Source organism: Neomonachus schauinslandi, chromosome 2 (assembly GCF_002201575.2).
Source record: "Neomonachus schauinslandi chromosome 2, ASM220157v2, whole genome shotgun sequence".
In the NCBI taxonomy this organism is placed as follows: domain Eukaryota; kingdom Metazoa; phylum Chordata; class Mammalia; order Carnivora; family Phocidae; genus Neomonachus; species Neomonachus schauinslandi.
Genome location: NC_058404.1, coordinates 122,663,977 through 122,678,942, shown reverse-complemented (window position 1 = coordinate 122,678,942; position 14,966 = coordinate 122,663,977). Strand labels below are relative to the sequence as shown.

The window sequence follows — 14,966 nt, the reverse complement described above, 5'->3', positions numbered from 1 at the left end:
TGAATCCAGTGGCAGTCGCTGGCAGAATTCTTTCTTGCTTGGGGAAGTGTGAGTCTTTTTCTATTAAGACCTAAATTCTACTGATTTAAATGTTAATCTTGGGATGCCTGGGTGGCTCAGATGATTAAACATCTGCCTTCAGCTCAGGTCATGATCCCAGGGTCCTGGGATCGAGCCCCCATCGGGCTCTGTGCTCCGCAGGGAGCCTGCTTCTCCCTCTGCCTGCCTGTCTTCCTACTTGTGATCTCTCTCTCTCTCTCTGTCTGTCAAATAAATAAATAAAATCTTTTTTTATTTATTTTTATTTATTTGTAAAGATTTTATTTATTTGACAGAGAGAGACAGCGAGAGAGGGAACACAAGCAGGGGGAGCGGGAGAGGAAGAGGCACGCTTCCCGCCGAGCAGGGAGCCCGATGCGGGGCTCAGTCCCAGGACCCTGGGATCATGACCTGAGCCGAAGGCAGATGCTTAACGACTGAGCCACCCAGGCGCCCCTAAATAAAATCTTTAAAAAAATAAAAATAAAAAATAAATGTTAATCTCACTAAAAGATACCTTCACAGAAACATCTAGAATGTTTGACCAAATATCTGAGTCCTGTGGTCTAGCCAAGTTGACACATTAACTATCACACAGGGAAAAAAGAACCACTGTCATTGTTCTGGATCTATGTTAGAGTAAGAGCTCATCTCTTTGGATTTAATGTCATTCACTTCGGTCTCATGTCATTCAGTGATGCATATACTTTTTTATTCATGCCGTATTATCTTTAATTAAGTATAAAGACCTCCAATCATGTCACCTAGAGACCATTTTACCCACTGCTCTGTTTGGCCAGCAGTCTCTTGTCTTTCTCTTCAGCAGTGATGAGGCAGATACCCTTTCCACAGGGAAGAGAAATCCATGGTTAACAAACCACTGCCTTTGCCAATAACAAAAATATTGGAGAGCCAGGTGGCAAAGCATTGGCGTCTTTCACGTGAACTACATCCAAAGAACCAGGATGTCTCTCTCTGTTGGTGATCACACCAATTCTTCCCAGGTTAGTACCTCCAGTTACCATACACAGATTCCCAGTATCAAACTTGATGAAATCAGCAATCTTTCCAGTCTCCAAATCAATCTGAATGGTGTCATTCACTTTGATGAGGGGATCAGGATAGCGGATGGTGCGAACATCATGGGTCGCCAGATGAGGGATTTCTTTTGTCCCCACAAAGATCTTTCTCACTTTGTACAACTTATACTTGGCCTCCTCAGGTGTGATCCGATGAACAGCAAAGCAGCCCTTGGTATCATAGATCAGATGGAAATTCTTCCCAGTCTTGTCAATGCTGATGACATCCATCAGACCAGCAGGGTAGGTTACATCAGTTCAGACTGTGCCATCAATCTTAATAAAACACTGCATACAGATCTTCTTTACTTCATCTCCTGTTAGGGCATACTTAAGTCTGTTCCTTAGGAAAATATTGAGAAGGAGACATTCTCTCTGCTTATGGGGACCAGTGGGTGGATGAGGGACAAACACACCAGTGCGTTTATCCAGCGTCCAATGCTTTGGAGCTGCTACATGCTTCAGATGCTTCTTGGGACCACGAGCCATGGCTGCACTAGGCACAAAAAGCCAATGATGCGTATACTTTTTTTTTTAACCTGGTTTTCATTTTTAGGAGGAAAAGCAGCCTTGAACATCATCAAAATTTGGGCTCTTTTTGCCATAGTCACTAATGTATTTTATAACTACCTCATTAGTATAAAGGTATGTGGGAAAGTTTCTTCCTACACATTCATGGAGGAAGAAAATTTATGCTCATCTGCTCGTACAGACCTGAATCAAGAATCTAGAATCAAGAATCAAGAAAGGCTACTCTCAGGACCAGATCTTAAGGGAGCTAGAGAAGAGACCTAAGATGTGAAGATGTTTTCACCTAAAAGTTTTCAGCTGGTTTTACTTAGGACAGTCTAATCCATTTACTATAGAAAAGAAAGATCAGAGTTCATAACCACAAGCTACCCATTCTGTTTCAGAACATGATGCTGTTTCTCCTGCCAGAGACAGAAATGATACTCATATCTTGGATCCAACTTCTAATCATGTGGCCATGAGCAGGAAAACTAAAGTCAGTCCTTGATGGGGCTGAGGAATGTCTTTGCCCTCGTGGCTTCCTGGTTTCTCAGGAATATCAGCTGGGCAAGGATATGAATCTCCAGCAAGAAAATCAAGTGGATAGTGAACTGAGCCAGCCAATAATCATAATCATGATTAATTAAATATCTATTTTGTACCAGGTGCTGTTCTGGGTACCAGGGAGACAGGATGACAAAACATGACTCCTTCTCCTCAGTCTAGTGGGAGCAACGGGTGAGAGAGCTACCTGGAAAGAGTTGACAAACACAAAGGAGTGCATGACCATCTGTGAGGGTCAAGAAGGTTTCACAGAAGAGGTGACTTTTGACCTTCACCTTGGAAGATGCTTTAGAGCTCAGCAGGAGGAGTAACAAGAATCAAAGGATTCCAGAAACTTGCAGTTCATTTTTTATTTACTCTTTTTAGGATTGATTATTGAAGTACTGAATATTCACTTAGAAAATATGCAATGTGCCAAAAAATTATAAAGAAGTAAAAAAAAACGACTCCAAAACCTGACCCATAACTCTGATAGCTGGAGGCAACACTGTAGCAATAATTACTTTGCCATAATGCTTTCTTTTCTTTTTTTTATTTTAATATAAAATTGTGTTTACACTATATTTATAACTTTGTATATTGCTCATTCCCAAAACATATTCTATCACTAAAAACTTGTTAAACCAATATTTGATAGCTTCTTAAAATCTTACTAGATTTATCATAATATATGTAAGCATTAATCTATTGTGGATTTTTGTGCTCCCAATTTTCACTCATATAAAGGATGTCTTTGTGTGTAAATTTTGTCATATTTTAGAAGTAGAAATCCTGGATTAAAGTATATGAACATTATTAATGCTCTTGATAACTAGCCATATTGTTTTCTAGAAAGTTTACAATAATGTAAATTATCACTAGCAAAGTATAAAATGCCTTTCTTACCAAAGTCCTGTCAACATTGCATAGAATTTTTTAAAATGAATTTCAATAGATTCGGTAAAGTGTACTAATCTCAAATATATAGCTCAATAGAATAGCATAATTTTTAAATATTTGATAATTTAATAGGAAAAATTATATTTCTTTTATTTCTAGTAAAATTGAATGTTTTATTATGCTTATTAGACTCTTGAATTTGCTCTTTTGTGAACTGATGGTTCATGCTATTTATCTATTGAGGTCTGAGTGATTTTGAAAAAGTTGAATGTTCTATTTATATTTGCTGTTGATATTTTTCTCAGCTTGCTGTTTTTTTTCCCATTTTCTCTGTAAGGTTTTTTGACAATCAAAGCTTTTATTGTTTCTATTGTTTGTGTGGTCAACTTTTTCAATCTTTTCCTTTGTGGTTTCTTTCAAGTAGAATTCAAAATATTTTTTAGATTTCTTTGAGACTTTTTCTTTGACTCATGGATTATTTAGAAGTGTATTGTTTAAAATCCAGATATTTGGGGGATTATCCAGCTATCTTTATGTTATTTATTTCTAGTTTAATTTCATTATTATCTGGGAATATTATTTGTATGATTTCTGTACTTCTAAATTTATTAAGGTGTGTTTTATAACCACAAACATGGTCTATCTTGGTGAATAATCCATTTAAGATTGAGAAGAATGTGCATTCTGCTGATGTTGGATGAAGTATTCTATACATGTCAGTTAGATCCAGCTGACTGATAGCTCTGCTTAGGTTATCTGTATCCTTACTGATTTACTGCTTACTTGATATATCAGTTACTAACAGAGGGGCGATGGCCTCTCCAACTGTAATAGTGGATTTGTCTATTGCTCTTTTTAGTCTATCAGTCTTTTTTTTTTTCTGTTAAAGTTTTATTTAGTTGTTAGAGAGAGGGAGAGAGGGAGAGAGAGAGAGAAAGAGAGAGGCAGGCAGAGGGAGAAGCAGGCTCCCCACCGAGCAAGGAGCCCAATGGGGGACTCGATCCCAGGGATCATGACCTGAGCTGAGGGCAGATGTTTAACCCACTGAGTCACCCAGGCATCCCTCACTTCTATCAGTATTGACTCCTGTGTTTTAATGCTCATTGTTAGGTGCATATATGTTTAGAGTTGTTATGTCCTCTTGGAGAATTAAATCCTTTATCATATATATATAATGCCCCATTTTATTCCCGATAACCTTCCTTGCTCATAAATTGGTTTTGCCTGAAATGAATGTAGATATACTCCAGCTTTCTTTGATTAATGTTAGCATGGTATGTCTTTCTCCATCCTTTACTTGTAATCTATCTGAGTGTTTACATGTAAAATAGATTTCTTACAGTTAGGTCTTATTTTTTTAATCCACACTGACCATCTCTGCCTTTAATTGGTGCATTTAGACCATTCACATTCAGACTTTCAAAGTAAAAACCCAGTAGGGTTCCTGGAGATAAAGACCACCAAAATGTGGGGACTCCCCCCAGACTGTGGTCCCAGGCTTTTCCCACTCATATTAGTCCACAACTCAGGCTCTGGAAATTCATTCAAAATTACCATTTAAATCTTAGGGCACCTGGGTGGCTCAGTCTGTTAAGTGTCTGACTTCGGCTCAGGTCAAGATCTCAGGGTCCTGGGATTGAGCCCCGTGTTAGACTCCCTGCTCAGTGGGGAGCCTGCTTCTCCCTCTGCCTCTGCCCCTCCCCCTGCTTGTGCGCTCTCTCTCTCTCCCTCTCAAATAAATAAAATCTTAAAAAAAAAAAAGACACAATATACAAACTTTAAGAAAAACACAATTTAAAAATGGGCAAGGATCTGAAAAAGACATTTAGCCAAAAGAGATCTCCAAATGACCAATAAGCACATGAAAAGATATCCAATACCATTTGTCTATAGGGAAATGCAAATTAAAACCACAGTGAGATACTACATCACACCCACTAGGATGACTATCAAAAAGATAGACAATAACTAGTGCTGAAAAGGATGCAAAGGAAATGGAACCCTCATACATTGCTGGTAGAAATTAAAATCCTACAGCATATTTGTAAAACAGTTTGGCAGCTCCTCAAAAAGTTAAACATAGAGCAACCATATGACCCAGCAATTCTACTCTGAGTTATATAGCCAAGAGAATTTAAACCGTATGTTCATATAAAAACTAGTATGTGAATGTTCATAGCAGTATTACTCATAGTAGCTGAAAAGTGGAAAAACCCAAATATCCATCAATTGATGAATGGGTAAACAAAATGTTGTATATCAGTATAGTGGAATATTAGTCAGCTATAAAAAGGAAGGAAGTATTTTTTGTAAATTCCAGTGTGGTCAACATAGCGTGTTATATTAGTTTCAGGTGTACAATACAGTGATTCAACAGTTCCATCTATTACTAGTGCTTATCATGATAAGTGTACTCTTAATCCCCATCACCTATTTCACCCACCCACCCCCACCTCCCCTCTGGAAACCATCAGTTTGTTCTCTATAGGTTTGAGTCTATACTTTGGCTTGCCTCTTTTTTTCTTTCTTTCTTTTTTTTTCCTTAAATTCCACATATGCGTGAAATCATGTGGTATTTGTCTTTATCTGACTTATTTCACTTAGCATTATACCATCTGGGTTCATCCATGTTGTTGCAAATGACAAAATTTCATTCTTTTCTATGCTGAATAGTATTCAATTTTATACATATGCCATTTTCTTCATTGATCTATGGATGGACACTTGGGCTGCTTCCATAATTTGGCTATTGTAAATAATGCTGCAATAAATATAGGAGTGTATACATCATTTTGAATCAGTGTTTTGTGTCCACCAGTAGTAGAATTACTGGATTATATGGTAATTCTATTTTAATTTTTTGAGGAACCTCTGTACTGTTTTCCACAGTGGCTGTACCAGTTTGCATTCCCACCAACAGTGCACGAGGGTTCCTTTTCTCCCCCACAACCTTGCCAACACTTGTTGTGTCTTGTGGTTTTGATTTTAGCCATTCTAATAAGTGTGAGGTGAAATCTCATTGTGGTTTTTATTTGCATTTAAAAGGAATGAAATATTAATATATGCTAATACATGAATGAATCTTGAAAACACTCTGCTAAGTGAAAGAAGCCAGACAAAAAAGGCTATCTACCATATGATTCTATTTCTATGAAATGTCCAGAATAGACGAATCCATAGAGACAGAAAGCAAATTAGTGGTTTCCAGAGGCTGGGGGAGTGGGAAACGGGGAATGACGACTAGTGGATACAGAGCTTTTTGGGGGGGGTGATGAACATGTTCTGGAATTCAACAGTGGCAAAATTGGGTGAATATACTAAAATGTACTAAAATCTAAAGAGTTATACTTTTAAAAATCAATAAATTAAGAAAGATAAGATTCAAGCTGTACTATGAACTGTCCTCACCATTTTCCTCCAAAGAAAGGAGGAAGACACATGATACGTATGCTCTTTATAGAGAAACTAAGGCACCAAGTGGACAGCCAAGCTGCCATCATCTTGATCAGAAATTATTGGGCACCAGCTTTAGGTAGGACATGTATGAACCATGCCCTTACAGAAGGTAATGCAGGAAAGAACATTCTCTCCCTTCATCACGTGGGGGTTCCAGGATTAACACAGAGGTCATTTCTATAAAAATAAACCACTAACAGAAGCTCAGTTGACTTTGACCACTTATTTAGAAAACTGCAGGCTTATTGTGATTTCTTGTATCAGAATTGGCTCTTAATGCAGCTGAAAACATTAGATCTACTCTGTGCTCACCATTTGTATAGCTACACAGAGTAGCCCCCATTTCCATGGGCAAATGGAATAAAATTCCAGAAGTCAGACTTGAGCAACAAACACCTACCACAAGTGATGCTTTTTTGTTTGTTTGTCCAGGTCAAAGAACCAATGCTTCAGCATGCGGTTTTTTTTAAAACTGGGAAGGGAAGAGAGGCTACCTCATTTCCCATTCCTGAGGAAAACAATGTTAGAAAAGAAGAGCAAAAGTATGGCTTGAATCTTATTTTTCTTATTTTATTGATTTTTAAGTGTACAACTCAATAGATGTTATGTATTCACAAAGTTGTGCCCCTAATTCCAGAAATTTTCATTGCCCACAAAAGAAACGCTATCCCCCCTAACAGTCATTAAAGCACTGAAGAAAATGCACATGGTGTCAGCATGAAGATTCCCTCACAGCACAGTGAGAGACTGTAATATGTCTGACCTGCATTCACAGGTGCTGGAGGGGAGAGAGCCCCACCTGAGCCCCTCCTGAGGAAACAGCCATGTGTAAGTTGTATCAGTGACTCAAAATCAAATCAAGTGCTTGTCTAATTTGCTTTCTCTGTATTTCTTTTTTCTTCTCTCCTGCTCTCTTCCAATCTCTACAATTTCTCCTCCTTTGCCATGATCATCTCTCCCACCATACTCTCTCTCTTTTCCTCTCTTTTTCATGCTCAGAAATACTGAGACCTCACTGACTCTTCTCCCCATTTCCATCCCCTTCTCTAGGCTCTTCTTCCTCTGCTCATCTCTCAAAATGTTGATGTTTTATGTTCGTGTGTGAGTGTAAAAAGAAAGGCAGAAGAAAGTGTTAGTCTACATGACTCCCTGGTTGGCCAAGAACAACAGAAGCTACAAATGTCCCTTAAATATTGGTCCTCTCCTCTCCTTAAAATAAAGTGGAAGTGCTTCGGGTGAATGAGGAAATTCAGGTAAGGAGCTACTGAACTATTCAGTATCAGAAAAGGAAAATCTCCTTTGTCTCTTTTATGGTTCAAGGCAGAGTTATTCCCTGTGACTGGAGATTAGTTATTCTATATTTCCCATAACTAAGCTGATTTTTAAGCAGGGGGGATGATCTTTTTAAAAAAAAGATTCATAGATTGAATCTCTGATTAAAACATAATCTCTGATAAAACATTTAAAATACATGAAAAAACCCAACAAATGAATGTACTATATATGCTCACTTTCAAAAAGAAAAGTCACCTATGCTTTTCCAAAGGTGACAACGTGAACTTGGGCACAGAACATTGCACGTGACCACGACCCTCTCCTGTTCCGTGTCCTCTCCGTGCCGCCAGCGAGCCAGGCCCTCGAAGGTATGAGTGCCCCGGGCTGCTGAGGACACCACCACACACCTGCCCCTTCAACTGTGGTCAGCATCACAGGCGAAGTGCTTGTGAGGGTTCTCTTCACTCAAAGGTATACTGTGGTGAAAAAAGAGACTAGATTCAGAGGGAAGATTAGAAATGACCAAAGCTGCAAAAGCAAGACAGGAGTGCCTTTGAGCTCAGCAGAAACATGGACCAGTAGTCCTTCGTGAGCTCTCTGGGAGGGAAGGGCTCAGCTTCTAACACTGTGTAACTGTTCAGCTTTAAAATGCCACAAAAATTTAAAACACGCTGTATCTCCAACATATTCATGTATCTTGTAAGGTGAACAACAACAACAAAAATTTAACTTCAATCCCCAGATGCTCATAGCAAATCCCAGTAGCTCTGAGCCTGTTTCTCCAACTATGATTATTTATTTTAAAAGATTTATTTATTGGGGCGCCTGGGTGGCTCAGTCGTTAAGCGTCTGCCTTCAGCTCAGGTCATGATCCCAGGGTCTTGGGATCGAGCCCCAAATGAGGCTCCCTGCTCAGCAGGAAGCCTGCTACTCCCTCTCCCACTCCCCCTGCTTGTGTTCCCTCTCTTGCTGTGTCTCTCTCTGTCGAATAAATAAATAAAATCTTAATAAATAAATAAATAAATAAATAAATAAATAAAAGACTTATTTATTTATTTTAAGGGAGGGGTAGGGGTAGAAAGAAAGGGAGAGAGAAAGCCAAGCAGAATCCGTGCTGAGCATGGAGCCCAATTCGAGACTCAATCTCATGACCCTGAGATCATGACCTGCGTTGAAACCAAGAGTTGGATGCTCAACTGACTGGGCCACCCAGGAGCCCCTCCCAACTATGCTTTAGAAGAACTGGACTGGAGGGACACCTGGGTGGCTCAGTTGGTTAAGCGTCTGCCTTTGGCTCAGGTCATGATCCCAGGGTCCTGGGATCGAGCCCTGCATCAGGCTCCCTGCTCAGCAGGAAGCCTGCTTCTTCCTCTGCCTGCCGCTCCCCCTGCTTGTGCTCTCTCTCTCCCTCTCTTCCTCTCTCTGACAAATAAATAAATAAATTTTTTAAAAAAACTGCACGGGATCTTTTTTTTTTTTTTTTTTTTTTTTTTTTTTTGGAGATTTTACTTATTTATTTGAGACAGAGAGGGAGAGAGAGAACACAATGGGATCCTATACATCTATAAGGAAAAATGAGGATCTTCTCTGTGTACTATAACAAATGCTTTCCTAGTATTTGTTGCCTATTTAGCATACTACCACTAGTTTTTTTTAAAGAACAGGAGGGGAGAATTTACATGTGTCTATATCTCTGGAAGAATATGTTGCAGCTGATGGGAAACAAAGAATGGCAACTGGAATTAAAATATTAATTATTATTGATAAAGCTCATATCGAGAACACAACTTAGGTATGTGTCAACAGTGGGCTTTCCAATACCGAATCCAGAAGAAAGCAGTTTTGCCCACCTGAACTGGCCCCCTACAATCCTCCCCACGTGGGAGCCAACCCTGTGCATTTTCCAAGATGGAGTTGTAGAGTAAAAAGTCTGTTGCTGGCTTCATCTTTGCTCCCAAAAGGAAGAAGAAGTAAAGGACCGAGCTCCACACACCATTTTTTCTCCCAACTCATTAGTCATGTAACTCACTCCATTCTGAGGGAATGAGAAAGGGATAGGGCCAAGGCCTAGAGACTTAGGGAAAAAAACCTCTTCATGTAAACCCTGTGGGTAAGCAAGAAGTGTTCTTCCCATTTGGGCCCTAACAGTGGAGACAAGAAATGGATAACTCTGGAGGCTTCTAGAAACATGTGCTAGATGATGGCAGGACATGAATTGAAGGAGACCATGAACGGGGTTCCCTACTGCATTTTAAAATTTTAAACTATGGGGTTATATTCCCCATTCAAATGTAAATAAAAATAAGGAAAAGTATCTCCATGTGACTCTGTGTAGGTAATTGAGAGCTGCAAAGAAAGGATAGAAGAAACAAGCCCAAATTTATGCATCATTTGCTTCACAACTGGTGAAGGGAATGAATTTTACCTAATTTGATATAGTTAGAAAATTTTTCTCTGTAATAGTTAGGCTACACAGAAAGGATGACCTCTACAGCCATGTTTTTGGACCTTGTGCATGAAATGAATTGTTGGCCCATCAAGGGTTCACGTACAGGGTTCAAGAGGGCAGCTGCAGACTTGTGTGAGGAATCATGGGTCTAGAGAGGGATGCAATATGATGAGGAAACACCTTCCCAGCGCCTGAGCCGAAATCAAGAGTGAACAAATAGCCTCGTGGATGCTCTGGGTGAAGAGCTTGTGTTGATCAGTATTATAATGTTAAAGAATGTTTTTTCCCTGCTCTGAGGGGCACTTCTTCTCACTTATGGGCTGGGATTGGTCCCATGCAGCCGTGTCAGCCCACGCAAACACAAATGGACTTGTGCTGGTCCCCATCATGTGTCCCTTGAGATTGACCTCTTCTTGGTTTCTTGGACACTGACCATATGGTGAAATGGAGATACAGCTCAGTAGCTCTCACCTTGACTCTGCTATTTGGGACCAGAGAGGTATAGATTTTAAAACTACTCCTATATGCTTAAAAAAATATACATTGAGTTTGTTTATTTTTCTGTTAGTTTTTATACCCTTTTCTACTTATGTTCCCACATTTCTGATAGACTCTGAAGTGTCAAACCAGACATATTTTTAAAACAGTTACTATAAATAGGTCATGAGAGGCAACCAAGGAAAATGTCACCAACTCTCAGTGGCATTGAAAGTAATGTTTCAAAGAATAATTGACTCAAAATGCTTCCTTGCTGGGCAGGCAAAGGCCGAGGCAACAGTGAAAGAAGCTTAACGTTCCAAATTCAAAAAGGGCATTTAGGACAACCGTCGAACCCTGCCCTGCCTCCTGTCCTCCAACTCCCTCCCATGGAGAAATCAGGCATCTGAATTGCTATGCTGTATTTGAAGGAGTGTCATGTAATTTTTCTTCTGAGTTTTCCAGTTAGGATAAAGGAAGCAGGGGACTAAACCGTGTGTCAGTGAAGGGGGAAAAAGGAGAAGGAAAGCGGTGGTAAGAGACAGTGTGAAAGCAATAGAGAGAGCTGTTAAGACAAACACACAAAGCCCACCTCCTCTCTCCAACACTGCAGGATGGAAGTGGCTTCTGAAATAGCAACAGCTAAGCACGGACTTGGGCGCATCGTGTAGTGACCAGGACCTCGGCGCCTCCAGCAGTTGCTGTTCCCTGGACCAAAGGAATTTTGTAGTAAGGTCTTCCCTTCTCATTGTGATATTACAACCGTTCTAAATTTGTGGTGTTAAAATGTTCTCTCTCTCTCTCTCTTTTTTTTTTTTTTTTACCTTTTGGAGATAGTAGATGCTGGTTGCTTTTTTTGTCTTTTGAGGGTTTTTGCTAGTTTCTTTTAGATTTTCAATTTGGAAATACATGATTTGGGGTTTTCTAAACTTGCCCGACTCTACAACTCTTTTATTGAAAAGCACTTTAATAAAAACTTTTTTCTATTAACGATTTTTTTTCTATTTTTCTATTAACAATGTTTGCTAATTGCTTTTATCTTGCCCCACTTGGCAAAATTAAAAAGTTGGGAAGCTCCCCTGGCCAATTTTAGAAATATGTATCTTACTGACCAATGAAATCCAATAATGTGGGGAAGATTTGTCTAAACATGTCTGCCAAAAGGGTACCACCAGAAGTCAAAGCCGATGTCAATAAGATGTGTTCAGGGGCGCCTGGGTGGCTCAGTTGGTTAAGCGACTGCCTTCGGCTCAGGTCATGATCCTGGAGTCCCGGGATCGAGTCCCGCATCGGGCTCCCTGCTCAGCGGGGAGTCTGCTTCTCCCTCTGACCCTCCTCCCTCTCATGCTCTCTGTCTCTCATTCTCTCTCTCTCTCAAATAAATAAATAAATAAAATCTTAAAAAAAAATGTGTTCAAAACAGGTATCACTGTCAACTATACTTCAATTAAAAAAAAAATTTAAATGACTATAGTTTCCATGATACAATGAGAAAAAAAAAACAGATATCTCAAAAATAACAGTGGAGCAGCTTAGCAGGTATAAAAATAATCCTTTTAAACTGCAAATAATATGCAAACATGTCACTCCTCAAAAAATTAGACAGGAATAGTTAATGAAAAGTCTATTTGAGGGGCACCTGGGTGACTTAGTCGGTTAAACATCCAACTCTTGATTTTGGCTCAGGTCATGATCTCAGGGTCGTGAGATCCAGCCCCACATGGGGCTCCGTGCTGGGCATGGAGCCCGCTTAAGATTCTCTCTCTCATTCAAAAAAAAAAAAGAAAGAAAGAAAAGGAAAGCCTATTTGTTATTTAGAAGTCTATTTGCTATTTTTTTATGCTGAAAATTAATTTTTTTTTTTATTTTTTCAAGTTTTTATTTAAATTCCAGTTAGTTGGCGACACCTGGATGGCTCAGTCGGTTGGGTTTCCAACTCTTGATTTCGGCTCAGGTCATGTTCTCAGGGTCATGACATGGAGCCCCACGTCAGGCTCCATGCTGTGTGTGGAGCCTGCTTAAGATTCTCTCTCTCTTCTTCTGCCCCTCCCCTCCCCACTCCTGCTCACTCTCTCCTTCTCTCTCTCTCAAAAAAAAAAAAATAAATTCCAGTTAATTAACATACAATATAATATTAGTTTCATGTGTAGAATTTAGTGATTCCTCACTTACATACAAACCCAATGCTCATCACAAGTGCCCTCCTTAATACCCATCACCCATTTAACCCATCCCCTCCTGCCCACCTCCCCTCCAGTAACACTCAGTTTGTTCTCTATTCTTAAGAGTCTGTTTTCTGGTTGCCTCTTTTTTCCCCCTATGTTCATCTGTTCTGTTTTTTAAATTCCACATATGAGTGAAATCTTATGGTATTTGTCTTTCTCTGACTTATTTCACTTTGCATAATACATTCTAGCTCCATCTGCATCATTGCAAATGGCAAGATTTCACTCTTTTTTATGGCTGAGAAAAGTCTATTTGTTATTAAAGACTGCTGGCTTCATAAATCTTTTTCTTGCTTTAATACTTGTAATAATCACCTATTAAAAAGCCAAAATAGCAATTCTCTTTTATTTCAACAATTTCAGTAAAAAGTAAGCAAAATATGAATACAGTTTAAAACTTTTCTTTCCTACAGTCAAAAAAAAAAAAAAAACCCAAACCTACTTTACCCACAAGTGTGAATAATGTCAGTAATGACATACATCTCCATACTTTGCTTCTAATGTATCTTAGGCTTCAAGTCTTCACTACTAACTGTAAAGCCAATTACCTGCATCTCTTGCTCCCTGGACAAATTTCTAAGAGAACAGACCTAAAGTCTAAGACCAAGATCTGAGTGTAGTCCCTAAAGGGCTAGAACAATGGTCTGGATATCATTATAGAACCAGGGTATTGGACGGTAATTCAGAAATTTCTTGGTTCACCATTTCTCAATGGTGTTTCTATTACATGCTTTTCAATATAAGAGTTGTATAGTCAGGCAAGTTTAAAGATCCTAAATAATGTATCTCCCCCTTGGAAATTTACAATATACATCGGCACATTGAAGGTTCTGTGAAGTCCTGCACTAAAGAAACCTCCTTAATTTGGCTTAATCCAATTTTCCCAAACTTTCTTTAGCACTTAGCATTCATGAATGAAACACACTTTGGGAAACAGTGAGCTAATACAACCTATTTTATTGGTTGAAAAACTAGGACCAGAAAAAAAGCTAAGAGACTTGTTCAAGATTACCCAAGCAGGTAGTAGCATTCAGTCCCAGAACCCAGACCTCCTGCATCCAATACAGGGCACTTTCTATGATGACATGCTGCCTTTCTTCTACCTCATAAAAACTTTGGAAATTGTTATGGAAAGTCTGTTATGAAAATGAAACCAAGAAAACCCAAGTCGATACAAAGTATGTTCTTATTAATTTCCATGCCTTTCCAATTGATGTTATCAGAACATTTTTTAAAAGCTTGGAGGTGTATAAATAAGGAAGAAAAGAGGCTTGTAATTGATTGACGGTGTGGGGAAGTTGCCTTTTCCTCAGGCTACTGTTATTCAGATTATGTTTATAGGTATGAAAAGTTGAAAAAAAGATGTTAGCTTCTAAGTAACAAACTTACACACTCTGTATCTAAGGTTCAAATTAGAATGGGTTGGACTGCAGTGAACTGGATACTATGTGTCAGAGATTATTTTGGGCATGTGTCTGACAACTGATCCTTAAAATGCAAAATAAACACTAAACAATGTAAGCTCTCTCGAAACATGTTCATGCTTACTTAGTAAACCCTAGTACCATGAAATGGAATTTTAACATTTAGAAACTCCTAAACCTTAATTTATTAAACCTTAGTTAAAAAAATACTTTTTAAAATGTTTTAAAAATAATTGTCATGTAGCATTAGTGTCCCATATTAGGATAGAATTAATCACACACTTGCTATCAGTTTGGAATATCGTGAAATGGTTAATAATAGAGTACCCAAATGACTTCCATTGGTCCCTTGAAAAAGGCTTTAGTGACCCATTTTGTACCAGTGGGTTAAGAAAAAGAAAAACATACTTCCAATTTGATGGTTCTTTTTATTGTATAGAAACCACTTTTGAGAGATACTAAAGAAAGCTTTATAAAAGTTTATAGGATGCCTGGGTGGCTCAGTGGGTTAAGCGTTTGCCTTCGGCTCAGGTCATGATCCCGAGGTTCTGGGATCAAGCTCCACATCGGTCTCCTTGCTCAGCGGGGA

At 39.0% G+C, this 14,966-nt stretch overlaps 1 pseudogene; it reads right to left on the bottom strand.

Moving 5' to 3' along the window:
- Window positions 1–815: 815 nt before the first annotated feature.
- LOC110572119 lies at window positions 816–1,607 on the bottom strand (annotated as a pseudogene).
- Between the last annotated feature and the right edge of the window lie 13,359 nt (window positions 1,608–14,966).